At 51.9% G+C, this 13,856-nt stretch overlaps 1 protein-coding gene across 10 annotated transcripts in view; it reads right to left on the bottom strand.

Annotated features, from left to right (window-relative positions):
* The window catches only part of LOC106608079 (ena/VASP-like protein), a 147,355-nt gene that overhangs the window by 24,455 nt on the left and 109,044 nt on the right, over window positions 1–13,856 (bottom strand). The gene's annotated exons all lie outside the window — the stretch shown is intronic.

Below are 13,856 nucleotides of genomic sequence, written 5' to 3'. Positions count from 1 at the left end.
AGAAAGCCAAAGAGACTTCTTGCCCAATAAAGCAGGGACATTTGACACACAGTCAGTGAGTCACATAGACAACAGTATTTCAATTGTATAAGTATATACCACAGTCAGCCAGCCTACAACCCTCCAGTTCTCCAGCCCTCCAGTTCCCAAACCATCCAACACTCCATCCATCCAGCCCTCCAACCCTTCAGTTCTCAAACCCTCCAACCCTCCAGTCCTCCAGTCCCCCAGCCCTTCAGCCCTCTAGCCCTCCAACCCTCCAGTTCTCAAACCCTCCAACCCTCCAACCCTCCAGTCCTCCAGTCCCCCAGCCCTTCAGCCCTCTAGCCCTCCAACCCTCCAGTTCTCAAACCCTCCAACCCTCCAACCCTCCAGTCCTCCAGTCCCCCAGCCCTTCAGCCCTCTAGCCCTCCAACCCTCCAGTTCTCAAACCCTCCAATCCTCCAACCCTCCAGTCCTCCAGTCCCCCAGCCCTTCAGTTCTCAAACCCTCCAGCCCTTCAGCCCTCCAACCCTCCAACCCTCCAGCCCTCAAACCCTCCAGTTCTCAAACCCTCTGACCCTCCAGCCCTCAAAACCTCCAGTCCCCCAGCCCTACAACCCTACAGCCCCCCAGCCCTACAGCTCTCCAGCCCTCCAGTCCTCCAGTCCTCCAGCCCCCCAGCCATACAACTCTCCTGTTCTCCAGCCCTACAGCTCTCCAGCCCTACAACTCTCCAGCCCTCCAGTCCTCTAGCCCCCCAGCCCTACAACTCTCCAGCCCTCCAGCCCCCCAGCCCTACAACTCTCCAGCCCTTCAGTCCTCCTGTTCTCCAGCCCTACAACTCTCCAGCCCTCCAGCCCCCCAGCCATACAACTCTCCAGCCCTACAACTCTCCAGCCCTCCAGCTCCCCAGCCCTACAACTCTCCAGCCCTCCAGTCCTCCAGTCCTCCAGCCATACAACTCTCCAGCCCTCCAATCCTCCTGCCATACAACTCTCCAGCACTCCAGTTCTCCAGCCCTACAGCCCTCCAGTTCTATAAGTAGCCTGAATGTATGTCTGTTTATACATGGACAAGTAGTGCTTCATGTTAACTTCCATGACGAGAGAGATCCTCTCCCTACTGTTCACTATGCTGCAGGCTTTATGAGCTTCTCTCCCCACACTCTCTCCTTCTTCCTCTTCCTTCTTTCTCTTCCCCTCTGATGTGAGAGGAATACGTCAGAGCTCTGGGGGGGGGGACTTTTTTTCACTTTTGGTCTTTCTTTAATGAAACTTTCTCATTTCATTTAAAAACTCACCCCACCTTAAAAATAAAACACCAAAATATATCCTGTACTGCATACATGTACCATACTCACCTTTCAATCTACCACATGATACAAACCAACATCACAATACTCAAAACAATACCCACTCCTACAACCGTATATCCAAAACATCTTCCCCAGCTATACAGACAGCCCCCCCAACACACCATCTCTCCTGAAACATCTTCCCCAGCTATACAGACAGCCCCCCCCAACACACCATCTCTCCTGAAACATCTTCCCCAGCTATACAGACAGCCCCCCCCCCCAACACACCATATCTCCTGAAACATCTTCCCCAGCTATACAGACAGCCCCCTCAACACACCATATCTCCTGAAACATCTTCCCCAGCTATACAGACAGCCCCCTCAACACACCATATCTCCTGAAACATCTTCCCCAGCTATACAGACAGCCCCCAACACACCATATCTCCTGAAACATCTTCCCCAGCTATACAGACAGCCCCCCAACACACCATATCTCCTGAAACATCTTCCCCAGCTATACAGACAGCCCCCCCAACACACCATCTCTCCTGAAACATCTTCCCCAGCTATACAGACAGCCCCCTCAACACACCATATCTCCTGAAACATCTTCCCCAGCTATACAGACAGCCCCCCAACACACCATATCTCCTGAAACATCTTCCCCAGCTATACAGACAGCCCCCCCAACACACCATCTCTCCTGAAACATCTTCCCCAGCTATACAGACAGCCCCCTCAACACACCATATCTCCTGAAACATCTTCCCCAGCTATACAGACAGCCCCCCAACACACCATATCTCCTGAAACATCTTCCCCAGCTATACAGACAGCCCCCCCCAACACACCATATCTCCTGAAACATCTTCCCCAGCTATACAGACAGCCCCCTCAACACACCATATCTCCTGAAACATCTTCCCCAGCTATACAGACAGCCCCCCAACACACCATATCTCCTGAAACATCTTCCCCAGCTATACAGACAGCCCCCCAACACACCATATCTCCTGAAACATCTTCCCCAGCTATACAGACAGCCCCCCCCCAACACACCATCTCTCCTGAAACATCTCCACACTTTTTATCATTCCATATAACTCAAACTCAACCCTTAGGTGCGCAGAGACCATCCATCCCATTAAACATTAGTAAAGGGTCTGTTATCCCCCCACCTTTGACCCTGTTCCTCCTTGTTAGCCAAATAGATAACTTTGCCTGAGCAAACAGAAAATTCTGCAAAACACATTTGACCATCTCCATAACCGAATACCTGTATCCCATTATAAACACCCCAACAGTAAAACCCACCCCCAACCTCTCACACAGACATTCCAACAGAGACATTAGTGATATTAATCTGGCGCACACAGAAAACACATGAATCACAGTTTCTTTCATTACACAGAAAGGACACCCCTGCCCGATTCCCGGTTCAACCCGTGCCAACCAGCTGTTAGTGGCCAGGGCTCCATGAAGAACCCTCCACTGGAGGTCCCCTGACCTCTTTGGTACTGGGGGTTTGTAGAGCCCCCTCCATCTAAAACCCACCATACTCATTGAAGATGTGGAATTTTCCAGCTGTGTGTCTTGTTGGAGAGAAGATGTGCTGACCCAGCAGCCACAGGCCTGGGAGACACACTGTTATACTGACTGTTACCACTGGAGGGGGCTCCACGCACACACACACACACACACACACACACACACACACACACACACACACACACACACACACACACACACACACACACACACACACAATGATATTTATTCTGCTCTGCTTCGGCATTTGGAGTTGAGATGAAACGATAAGCGGAGCAGAAATAGCTCAGGTTACAAAGGCTGGCTGGTCATGTATTTCCCTGAGGGCCTGGAGATAGTAATTGATTGCAGAAACAGCTTGAGTTACTGTACCTCTCTGAAGAGTCTATAAATCCTGGAGCATAATATCAAGCGCAAATCCGATATTAACATCTATTCTCCACAATCTGCCCACCATGGTTTAGTACTTCACATGTTCAGCTGTCATTAGCTGTCTTTCTCTCTGCTACTCTCTCTCTCCCTCTCTCTCTCTGCTACTCTCTCTCTCCCTCCCTTTCTCTGCTACTCTCTCTCTCTGCTACTCTCTCTCTCTCTCTCTCTCTCTCTCCCTCTCTGCTACTCCCTCTCTCTCTGCTACTCTCTCTCTTGCTCTCTCTGCTACTCTCTCTCTTGCTCTCTCTGCTACTCTCTCTCTCCCTGTCTCTTTCTCTGCTTAGCTCACTCTCTCTCCCCCTCTTTCTCTCTGCTACTCTCTCTCTCCCTCTCTTTCTCTGCTACTCTCTCTCTCGCTCTGCTACTCTCTCTCTCCCTCTCTTTCTCTGCTACTCTCTCTCTCGCTCTGCTACTCTCTCTCTCCCTCTCTCTCTGCTACTCCCTCTCTCTCTCTCCCTGCTACTCCCTCTCTCTCTCCCTGCTACTCTCTCTCTCTCTCTCTCTGCTACTCCGTCTCTGCTAGTCTCTCTCTCCCTCTCTGCTACTCCCTCTCTCTCTGCTACTCTCTCTCTTGCACTCTCTGCTACTCTCTCTCTTGCTCTCTCTGCTACTCTCTCTCTCCCCCTCTCTTTCTCTGCTTCTCTCACTCTCTCTCCCCCTCTTTCTCTCTGCTACTCTCTCTCTCCCTCTCTTTCTCTGCTACTCTCTCTCTCGCTCTGCTACTCTCTCTCCCTCTCTCTCTGATACTCTCGCTCTCTACCTCTCTTTCTCTGCTACTCTCTCCCTCTTTCTCTCTGCTTCTCTCTCTCTACCTCTCTTTCTCTGCTACTCTCTCTCTGCTACTCTCCCTCTCTCTCTGCTACTCTCTCTCTCCCTCTCTGCTGCTCTCTCTCCCTCTCTCTCAGCTACTCTCTCTCTCCCTCTCTGCTACTCTCTCTCCCTCTCTCTCAGCTACTCTCTCTCTCCCTCTCTGCTACTCTCTCTCTCCCTCTCTCTCTGCTACTCCCTCTCTCTCTCTCCCTGCTACTCCCTCTCTCTCTCTCTCCCTGCTACTCTCTCTCTCTCTCTCTGCTACTCCGTCTCTGCTAGTCTCTCCCTCTCTGCTACTCTCTCTCTCTCCGATTCCCTCTCTCTCTGCTACTCTCTCTCTCCGATTCTCTCTCTCTCTCTGCTACTCCCTCTCGCTCTGCTACTCTCTCTTGCTCTCTCTGCTACTCTCTCTCTTGCTCTCTCTGCTACTCTCTCTCTCCCCCTCTCTTTCTCTCTGCTACTCTCACCCCCTCTCTTTCTCTGCTTCTCTCACTCTCTCTCCCCCTCTTTCTCTCTGCTACTCTCTCTCCCTCTCTGCTACTCTCTCTCGCTCTGCTACTCTCTCTCCCTCTCTCTCTGCTACTCTCGCTCTCTACCTCTCTTTCTCTGCTACTCTCTCTCTGCTACTCTCTCTCCCTCTCTCTCTGCTACTCTTCCTCTCTCTCTGCTACTCTCTCTCTCTCTCCCTCTCTCTCAGCTACTCTCTCTCTCCCTCTCTGCTACTCTCTCTCTCTCTCTCTCTCTCTCTCTGCTACTCTCTCCCTCTCTCTCTCTGCTACTCTCTCTCTCTCTGCTACTCTCTCTCTCTTTCTCTCTGCTTCTCTCTCTCTACCTCTCTTTCTCTGCTACTCTCCCCCTCTCTTTCTCTGCTTCTCTCACTCTCTCTCTCCCTCTCTTTCTCTCTGCTACTCTCTCTCTCGCTCTGCTACTCTCTCCCCCTCTCTCTCTGCTACTCTCGCTCTCTACCTCTCTTTCTCTGCTACTCTCTCCCTCTTTCTCTCTGCTTCTCTCTCTACCTCTCTTTCTCTGCTACTCTCTCTCTGCTACTCTCTCTCCCTCTCTCTCTGCTACTCTCTCTTTCCCTCTCTCTTAGCTACTCTCTCTCTCCCTCTCTGCTACTCCCTCTCTCTCTCTCTCTCTCCCTGCTACTCCCTCTCTCTCCCTGATACTCTCTCTCTCTCTCTCTGCTACTCCGTCTCTGCTAGTCTCTCCCTCTCTGCTACTCTCTCTCTCTGCTACTCCCTCTCTCTCTGCTACTCTCTCTTGCTCTCTCTGCTACTCTCTCTCTTGCTCTCTCTGCTACTCTCTCTCTCCCCCTCTCTTTCTCTCTGCTACTCTCTCCCCCTCGCTTTCTCTGCTTCTCTCACTCTCTCTCCCCCTCTTTCTCTCTGCTACTCTCTCTCTCCCTCTCTTTCTCTGCTACTCTCTCGCTCTGCTACTCTCTCTCCCTCTCTCTCTGCTACTCTCGCTCTCTACCTCTCTTTCTCTGCTACTCTCTCCCTCTTTCTCTCTGCTTCTCTCTCTACCTCTCTTTCTCAGCTACTCTCTCTCTGCTATTCTCTCTCCCTCTCTCTCTGCTACTCCCTCTCTCTCTCTGCTACTCCCTCTCTCTCTCCCTGCTACTCTCGCTCTCTCTCTCTCTCTCTGCTACTCCGTCTCTGCTAGTCTCTCTCTCCCTCTCTGCTACTCTCTCTCTCTCCGATTCTCTCTCTCTCTGCTACTCCCTCTCTCTCTCCCTGCTACTCTCTCTCTCTCCCTCTCTGCTACTCCCTCTCTCTCTGCTATTCTCTCTCTTGCTCTCTCTGCTACTCTCTCTCCCCCTCTCTTTCTCTGCTTCTCTCACTCTCTCTCCCCCTCTTTCTCTCTGCTACTCTCTCTCTCCCTCTCTTTCTCTGCTACTCTCTCTCTCGCTCTGCTACTCTCTCTCCCTCTCTCTCTGCTACTCTCGCTCTCTACCTCTTTTTCTCTGCTACTCTCTCCCTCTTTCTCTCTGCTTCTCTCTCTCTACCTCTCTCTGCTACTCTCTCTCTGCTACTCTCTCTCCCTCTCTCTCTGCTACTCTCCCTCTCTCTCTGCTACTCTCTCTCTCCCTCTCTGCTACTCTCTCTCTCCCTCTCTCTCAGCTACTCTCTCTCTCCCTCTCTGCTACTCTCTCTCTCCCTCTCTCTGCTACTCCCTCTCTCTCTCTCTCTCTCCCTGCTACTCCCTCTCTCTCTCCCTGCTACTCTCTCTCTCTCTCTCTCTCTGCTACTCCGTCTCTGCTAGTCTCTCTCCCTCTCTGCTACTCTCTCTCTGTCCGATTCTCTCTCTCTTGCTCTCTCTGCTACTCTCTCTCTTGCTCTCTCTGCTACTCTCTCTCTCCCCCTCTCTTTCTCTGCTTCTCTCACTCTCTCTCCCCCTCTTTCTCTCTGCTACTCTCTCTCTCCCTCTCTTTCTCTGCTACTCTCTCTCTCGCTCTGCTACTCTCTCTCTCCCTCTCTTTCTCTGCTACTCTCTCTCTTGCTCTGCTACTCTCTCTCTCCCTCTCTCTCAGCTACTCTCTCTCTCCCTCTCTGCTACTCTCTCTCTCCCTCTCTCTCTGCTACTCCCTCTCTCTCTCTCCCTGCTACTCCCTCTCTCTCTCCCTGCTACTCTCTCTCTCTCTCTCTGCAACTCCGTCTCTGCTAGTCTCTCTCTCCCTCTCTGCTACTCCCTCTCTCTCTGCTACTCTCTCTCTTGCTCTCTCTGCTACTCTCTCTCTTGCTCACTCTGCTACTCTCTCTCTCCCCCTCTCTTTCTCTGCTTCTCTCACTCTCTCTCCCCCTCTTTCTCTCTGCTACTCTCTCTCTCCCTCTCTTTCTCTGCTACTCTCTCTCTCGCTCTGCTACTCTCTCTCCTCTCTCTCTGCTACTCTCGCTCTCTACCTCTCTTTCTCTGCTACTCTCTCCCTCTTTCTCTCTGCTTCTCTCTCTCTACCTCTCTTTCTCAGCTACTCTCTCTCTGCTATTCTCTCTCCCTCTCTCTCTGCTACTCCCTCTCTCTCTCTGCTACTCCCTCTCTCTCTCCCTGCTACTCTCGCTCTCTCTCTCTCTCTCTGCTACTCCGTCTCTGCTAGTCTCTCTCTCCCCTCTCTGCTCTCTCTCTCTCTGATTCTCTCTCTCTCTGCTACTCCCTCTCTCTCCCTGCTACTCTCTCTCTCCCCCTCTCTTTCTCTCTGCTACTCTCACCCCCTCTCTTTCTCTGCTTCTCTCACTCTCTCTCCCCCTCTTTCTCTCTGCTACTCTCTCTCCCTCTCTCTCAGCTACTCTCTCTCTCCCTCTCTGCTACTCTCTCTCTCCCTCTCTGCTACCCTCTCTCCCTCTCTCTCTGCTACTCTGCTACTCTCCCTCTCTCTCAGCTACTCTCTCTCTCCCTCTCTGCTACTCTCTCTCTCTCTCTCTCTCTGCTACTCCGTCTCTGCTAGTCTCTCTCTCCCTCTCTGCTACTCTCTCTCTCTCCGATTCTCTCTCTCTCTGCTACTCCCTCTCTCTCTCCCTGCTACTCTCTCTCTCTCCCTCTCTGCTACTCCCTCTCTCTCTGCTATTCTCTCTCTTGCTCTCTCTGCTACTCTCTCTCCCCCTCTCTTTCTCTGCTTCTCTCACTCTCTCTCCCCCTCTTTCTCTCTGCTACTCTCTCTCTCCCTCTCTTTCTCTGCTACTCTCTCTCTCGCTCTGCTACTCTCTCTCCCTCTCTCTCTGCTACTCTCGCTCTCTACCTCTTTTTCTCTGCTACTCTCTCCCTCTTTCTCTCTGCTTCTCTCTCTCTACCTCTCTCTGCTACTCTCTCTCTGCTACTCTCTCTCCCTCTCTCTCTGCTACTCTCCCTCTCTCTCTGCTACTCTCTCTCTCCCTCTCTGCTACTCTCTCTCTCCCTCTCTCTCAGCTACTCTCTCTCTCCCTCTCTGCTACTCTCTCTCTCCCTCTCTCTGCTACTCCCTCTCTCTCTCTCTCTCTCCCTGCTACTCCCTCTCTCTCTCCCTGCTACTCTCTCTCTCTCTCTCTGCTACTCCGTCTCTGCTAGTCTCTCTCCCTCTCTGCTACTCTCTCTCTGTCCGATTCTCTCTCTCTTGCTCTCTCTGCTACTCTCTCTCTTGCTCTCTCTGCTACTCTCTCTCTCCCCCTCTCTTTCTCTGCTTCTCTCACTCTCTCTCCCCCTCTTTCTCTCTGCTACTCTCTCTCTCCCTCTCTTTCTCTGCTACTCTCTCTCTCGCTCTGCTACTCTCTCTCTCCCTCTCTTTCTCTGCTACTCTCTCTCTTGCTCTGCTACTCTCTCTCTCCCTCTCTCTCAGCTACTCTCTCTCTCCCTCTCTGCTACTCTCTCTCTCCCTCTCTCTCTGCTACTCCCTCTCTCTCTCTCCCTGCTACTCCCTCTCTCTCTCCCTGCTACTCTCTCTCTCTCTCTCTCTGCAACTCCGTCTCTGCTAGTCTCTCTCTCCCTCTCTGCTACTCCCTCTCTCTCTGCTACTCTCTCTCTTGCTCTCTCTGCTACTCTCTCTCTTGCTCACTCTGCTACTCTCTCTCTCCCCCTCTCTTTCTCTGCTTCTCTCACTCTCTCTCCCCCTCTTTCTCTCTGCTACTCTCTCTCTCCCTCTCTTTCTCTGCTACTCTCTCTCTCGCTCTGCTACTCTCTCTCCCTCTCTCTCTGCTACTCTCGCTCTCTACCTCTCTTTCTCTGCTACTCTCTCCCTCTTTCTCTCTGCTTCTCTCTCTCTACCTCTCTTTCTCAGCTACTCTCTCTCTGCTATTCTCTCTCCCTCTCTCTCTGCTACTCCCTCTCTCTCTCTGCTACTCCCTCTCTCTCTCCCTGCTACTCTCGCTCTCTCTCTCTCTCTCTGCTACTCCGTCTCTGCTAGTCTCTCTCTCCCTCTCTGCTACTCTCTCTCTCTCTGATTCTCTCTCTCTCTGCTACTCCCTCTCTCTCTCCCTGCTACTCTCTCTCTCCCCCTCTCTTTCTCTCTGCTACTCTCACCCCCTCTCTTTCTCTGCTTCTCTCACTCTCTCTCCCCCTCTTTCTCTCTGCTACTCTCTCTCCCTCTCTCTCAGCTACTCTCTCTCTCCCTCTCTGCTACTCTCTCTCTCCCTCTCTGCTACCCTCTCTCCCTCTCTCTCTGCTACTCTGCTACTCTCCCTCTCTCTCAGCTACTCTCTCTCTCCCTCTCTGCTACTCTCTCTCTCTCTCTCTCTGCTACTCTCTCCCTCTCTCTCTCTCTGCTACTCTCTCTCTGCTACTCTCTCCCTCTTTCTCTCTGCTTCACTCTCTCTCTACCTCTCTTTCTCTGCTACTCTCCCCCTCTCTTTCTCTGCTTCCCTCACTCTCTCTCTCCCCCTCTTTCTCTCTGCTACTCTCTCTCTCCTTCTCTTTCTCTGCTACTCTCTCTCTCGCTCTGCTACTGTCTCTCCCTCTCTCTCTGCTACTCTCTCTCTGCTACTCTCTCTCTCTCTCTGCTACTCTCTCCCTCTTTCTCTCTGCTACTCTCTCTCTCGCTCTGCTACTCTCTCCCCCTCTCTCTCTGCTACTCTCGCTCTCTACCTCTCTCTCTCTGCTACTCTCTCCCTCTCTATCTCTGCTACTCTCTCTCTCTTTTTCTCTCTGCTTCTCTCTCGCTACCTCTCTTTCTCTGCTACTCTCCCCCTCTCTTTCTCTGCTTCTCTCACTCTCTCTCTCCCCCTCTTTCTCTCTGCTACTCTCTCTCTCGCTCTGCTACTCTCTCCCCCTCTCTCTCTGCTACTCTCGCTCTCTACCTCTCTTTCTCTGCTACTCTCTCTCTGCTACCCTCTCTCCCTCTCTCTCTGCTACTCTCTCTCCCTCTCTCTCAGCTACTCTCTCTCTCCCTCTCTGCTACTCTCTCTCTCCCTCTCTCTCTGCTACTCCCTCTCTCTCTCTCTCTCCCTGCTACTCCCTCTCTCTCCCTGATACTCTCTCTCTCTCTCTCTCTCTCTCTCTCTCTCTGCTACTCCGTCTCTGCTAGTCTCTCCCTCTCTGCTACTCTCTCTCTCTCTACCTCTCTTTCTCTGCTACTCCCTCTCTGCTACCCTCTCTCCCTCTCTCTCTGCTACTCTCTCTTTCCCTCTCTCTCAGCTACTCTCTCTCTCCCTCTCTGCTACTCTCTCTCTCCCTCTCTCTCTGCTACTCCCTCTCTCTCTCTCTCTCCCTGCTACTCCCTCTCTCTCCCTGATACTCTCTCTCTCTCTCTCTCTCTCTCTCTGCTACTCCGTCTCTGCTAGTCTCTCTTTCTCTGCTACTCTCTCTCTGCTACCCTCTCTCCCTCTCTCTCTGCTACTCTCTCTTTCCCTCTCTCTCAGCTACTCTCTCTCTCCCTCTCTGCTACTCTCTCTCTCCCTCTCTCTCTGCTACTCCCTCTCTCTCTCTCTCTCCCTGCTACTCCCTCTCTCTCCCTGATACTCTCTCTCTCTCTCTCTCTCTCTCTCTCTCTCTGCTACTCCGTCTCTGCTAGTCTCTCCCTCTCTGCTACTCTCTCTCTCTCTGATTCTCTCTCTCTCTGCTACTCCCTCTCTCTCTGCTACTCTCTCTTGCTCTCTCTGCTACTCTCTCTCTTGCTCTCTCTGCTACTCTCTCTCTCCCCCTCTCTTTCTCTCTGCTACTCTCTCCCCCTCTCTTTCTCTGCTTCTCTCACTCTCTCTCCCCCTCTTTCTCTCTGCTACTCTCTCTCTCCCTCTCTTTCTCTGCTACTCTCTCTCTCGCTCTGCTACTCTCTCCCCCTCTCTCTCTGCTACTCTCGCTCTCTACCTCTCTTTCTCTGCTACTCTCTCTCTGCTACCCTCTCTCCCTCTCTCTCTGCTACTCTCTCTTTCCCTCTCTCTCAGCTACTCTCTCTCTCCCTCTCTGCTACTCTCTCTCTCTCCCTCTCTCTCTGCTACTCCCTCTCGCTCCCTGATACTCTCTCTCTCTCTCTCTGCTACTCCGTCTCTGCTAGTCTCTCCCTCTCTGCTACTCTCTCTCTCTGCTACTCCCTCTCTCTCTGCTACTCTCTCTTGCTCTCTCTGCTACTCTCTCTCTTGCTCTCTCTGCTACTCTCTCTCTCCCCCTCTCTTTCTCTCTGCTACTCTCTCCCCCTCTCTTTCTCTGCTTCTCTCACTCTCTCTCCCCCTCTTTCTCTCTGCTACTCTCTCTCTCCCTCTCTTTCTCTGCTACTCTCTCGCTCTGCTACTCTCTCTCCCTCTCTCTCTGCTACTCTCGCTCTCTACCTCTCTTTCTCTGCTACTCTCTCCCTCTTTCTCTCTGCTTCTCTCTCTACCTCTCTTTCTCTGCTACTCTCTCTCTGCTACTCTCTCTCCCTCTCTCTCTGCTACTCTCCCTCTCTCTCTGCTACTCTCCCTCTCTCCCTCTCTCTCAGCTACTCTCTCTCTCCCTCTCTGCTACTCTCTCTCTCTCTCTCTCTGCTAAACTCTCTCCCTCTCTCTCTCTCTGCTACTCTCTCCCTCTTTCTCTCTGCTTCTCTCTCTCTCCCCCTCTCTTTCTCTGCTTCTCTCACTCTCTCTCTCCCCCTCTTTCTCTCTGCTACTCTCTCTCTCCTTCTCTTTCTCTGCTACTCTCTCTCTCACTCTGCTACTGTCTCTCCCTCTCTCTCTGCTACTCTCTCTCTGCTACTCTCTCTCTCTGTTTCTCTCTCTCTCTGCTACTCTCTCCCTCTTTCTCTCTGCCTCTCTCTCCCTCTTTCTCTCTGCTTCTCTCTCTCTCTCTACCTCTCTTTCTCTGCTATTCTCTCTGCTACTCCCTCTCTCTCTCTCTGCTACTCTCTCTCTCCGCTACTCTCTCACTCTCTGCTACTTTCTCTATCTCTGTCTGCTACTCTCTCTCTCTCTGCTACTCTCTCTCTCTCTCTCTCTCTCTCAGCTACTCTCTCTCCCTCTCTGCTATTCTCTCTCTCCCTCTATGCTACTCTCTCTCCCTCTCTCTCTCTGCAACTCCCTCTCTATCTCTCCCTGCTACTCTCTCTCTCTGATACTCCCTCTCTGCTACTCTCTCTATCCCTCTCTGCTACTCTCTCTCTCTCCCCGATTCTCTCTCTCTCTGCTACTCCCTCTCTCTCTGCTACTCTCTGCTACTCTCTCTCCCCCTCTCTTTCTCTCTGCTACTCTCTCCCCTCTCTTTCTCTGCTTCTCTCACTCTCTCTCCCCCTCTTTCTTTCTGCTACTCTCACTCTCCCTCTCTTTCTCTACTACTCTCTCTCTCTCTCTGCTACTCTCTCCCTCTTTCTCTCTGCCTCTCTCTCCCTCTTTCTCTCTGCTTCTCTCTCTCTCTCTACCTCTCTTTCTCTGCTATTCTCTCTGCTACTCCCTCTCTCTCTCTCTGCTACTCTCTCTCTCCGCTACTCTCTCACTCTCTGCTACTTTCTCTATCTCTGTCTGCTACTCTCTCTCTCTCTGCTACTCTCTCTCTCTCTCTCTCTCAGCTACTCTCTCTCCCTCTCTGCTATTCTCTCTCTCCCTCTATGCTACTCTCTCTCCCTCTCTCTCTCTGCAACTCCCTCTCTATCTCTCCCTGCTACTCTCTCTCTCTGATACTCCCTCTCTGCTACTCTCTCTATCCCTCTCTGCTACTCTCTCTCTCTCCCCGATTCTCTCTCTCTCTGCTACTCCCTCTCTCTCTGCTACTCTCTGCTACTCTCTCTCCCCCTCTCTTTCTCTCTGCTACTCTCTCCCCCTCTCTTTCTCTGCTTCTCTCACTCTCTCTCCCCCTCTTTCTTTCTGCTACTCTCACTCTCCCTCTCTTTCTCTACTACTCTCTCTCTCGCTCTGCTACTCTCTCTCTCTCTGCTACTCTCTCCCTCTTTCTCTCTGCTTCTCTCTCTCTCTACCTCTCTTTCTCTGCTACTCTCTCCCTCTTTCTCTCTGCTTCTCTCTCTCTACCTCTCTTTCTCTGCTACTCTCTCTCCCTCTCTCTGCTACTCTCTCTCTTTCTGCTACTCTCTCTCTCTCTCTCTGCTACTCTCTCCCTCTTTCTCTCTGCTTCTCTCTCTCTCTCTACCTCTCTTTCTCTGCTACTCTCCCCCTCTCTTTCTCTGCTTCTCTCACTCTCTCTCTCCCCTCTTTCTCTCTGCGACTCTCTCTCTCCCTCTCTTTCTCTGCTACTCTCTCTCCCTCTCTCTCTGCTACTCTCTCTCCCTCTCTGTTTCTCTCTCTCTGCTACTCTCTCTGTCTTTCTCTCTGCTTCTCTCTCTCTACCTCTCTTTCTCTGCTACTCTCTCTACCTCTTTCTCTCTGCTACTCTCTCTCTGCTACTCTCTCTCTCTGCTACTCGCTCTCTCTCTCTGCTACTCTCTCTCTCTGCTATTCTCTCTCTCTCTCTCTGCTACTCTCTCTCTTGCTCTGCTACTCTCTCTCTCTCTCTCTCTGCTACTCTCTCTCTCTCTCTGCTACTCTCTCTCTCTGCTACTCTCTCCCTCTTTCTCTCTGCTACTCACTCTCTCTCTCTGCTACTCTCTCTCTTGCTCTCCTACTCTGTCTCTGCTACTCTCTCCCTCTTTCTCTCTGCTACTCTCTCTCTCTACCCCTCTTTCTCTCTGCTCTCTCTCTAACTCTCTTTCTCTGCTACTCTCTCTCTCTGCTACTCCCTCTCTCTCTCTCTGCTACTCTCTCTCTTGCTCTGCTACTTTCTCTCTCTCTCTCTGCTACTCTCTCCCTCTTTCTCTCTGCTACTCTCTCTCTCTACCTCTCTTTCTCTGCTACTCTCTCTCTCTCTCTGCTCTCTCTCTCTACCTTTCTTTCTCTGCTACTCTCTCTCTACCTCTCTCTCTGCTACTC

The sequence above is a fragment of the Salmo salar genome, chromosome ssa06, assembly GCF_905237065.1.
Source record: "Salmo salar chromosome ssa06, Ssal_v3.1, whole genome shotgun sequence".
In the NCBI taxonomy this organism is placed as follows: domain Eukaryota; kingdom Metazoa; phylum Chordata; class Actinopteri; order Salmoniformes; family Salmonidae; genus Salmo; species Salmo salar.
Note: the sequence above shows the minus strand (reverse complement) of the source record. Positions and strands in the feature narration are given on the sequence as shown.